Below are 826 nucleotides of genomic sequence, written 5' to 3' on the forward strand. Positions count from 1 at the left end.
TTCTTATCAAGTAAGATCCGAGGGCTTCACATATTTGTAATCATATTGTCTTTGATCTATCATTAGATATCTTGCAGTATTAATTTAACTATAATCTTCTTTACAGGGATTAAAAAAACTAATCAAAACTGTGATTACTTTTTTTACGTCTCCACACGCAAACAAACAATATTTACAATGCTCGGTAAAGTTTTAGGCTTCATATGTGACATTTCCGACTCCCCAGTAGCCTCAAACGCAACACATAACATTGTTTCTGCGGGTAAGTTTGTTCGATTCTGTGCGAGGGGCGCACCGCGTGGGCGGATACTCTCCGCTTCCTGTCACCGAGCACCCTTTAAATTCACCTGTTTCGCTTAAATAAAAAATAAAAAAAACACCTTGAATTGCCGTCTAAACGCTTCAAAAGTAGTCACAAAGTAAACTAGTCGAGGTACAACCGCCTTTTGATGCGTGGCGGCGTCGCTTAATAAATACAAAGCACTCCTTCGAAACCTTGCTCTTTTATTGACGTGACGTAATGACGCAACCTCCATGAACTAATAATGACTCGAATAAAATTTAAAATATATATATATATATATATATATATATATATTAAAAACACTGAACATGACTCACATTGATTAGGCGGGGTTAAGCAAAACCTCCAAAGTCTGGGGACACTTGAAAGTAAATAAGCTCTCCAAAGCTAACTCTTTGTACTTCCTGCTAATTTGGCTAGTTGTCACGACGTCATATTACGTCATGACGTCACGTATGCAACGTAAACGTAAAATCATCCTACTGACGAATACATGTATTTCATTACTAAAGCCAGATTAGT

The 826-nt window shown here is 37.2% G+C and overlaps 1 protein-coding gene across 3 annotated transcripts in view; it reads right to left on the reverse strand.

Moving 5' to 3' along the window:
* Positions 1–448, reverse strand: part of LOC133572191 (Ig-like V-type domain-containing protein FAM187A) — a 31,284-nt gene extending 30,836 nt beyond the window's left edge. For all 3 annotated transcript variants that reach the window (XM_061924989.2, XM_061924997.1, XM_061925006.2), the window contains exon 1: positions 1–448. This exon is cut by the window's left edge and continues 237 nt beyond it. The gene's annotated coding sequence lies outside the window, so the exon portion shown is untranslated.
* Between the last annotated feature and the right edge of the window lie 378 nt (positions 449–826).

The sequence above is a fragment of the Nerophis lumbriciformis genome, linkage group LG01 (assembly GCF_033978685.3).
Source record: "Nerophis lumbriciformis linkage group LG01, RoL_Nlum_v2.1, whole genome shotgun sequence".
Taxonomy (NCBI): domain Eukaryota; kingdom Metazoa; phylum Chordata; class Actinopteri; order Syngnathiformes; family Syngnathidae; genus Nerophis; species Nerophis lumbriciformis.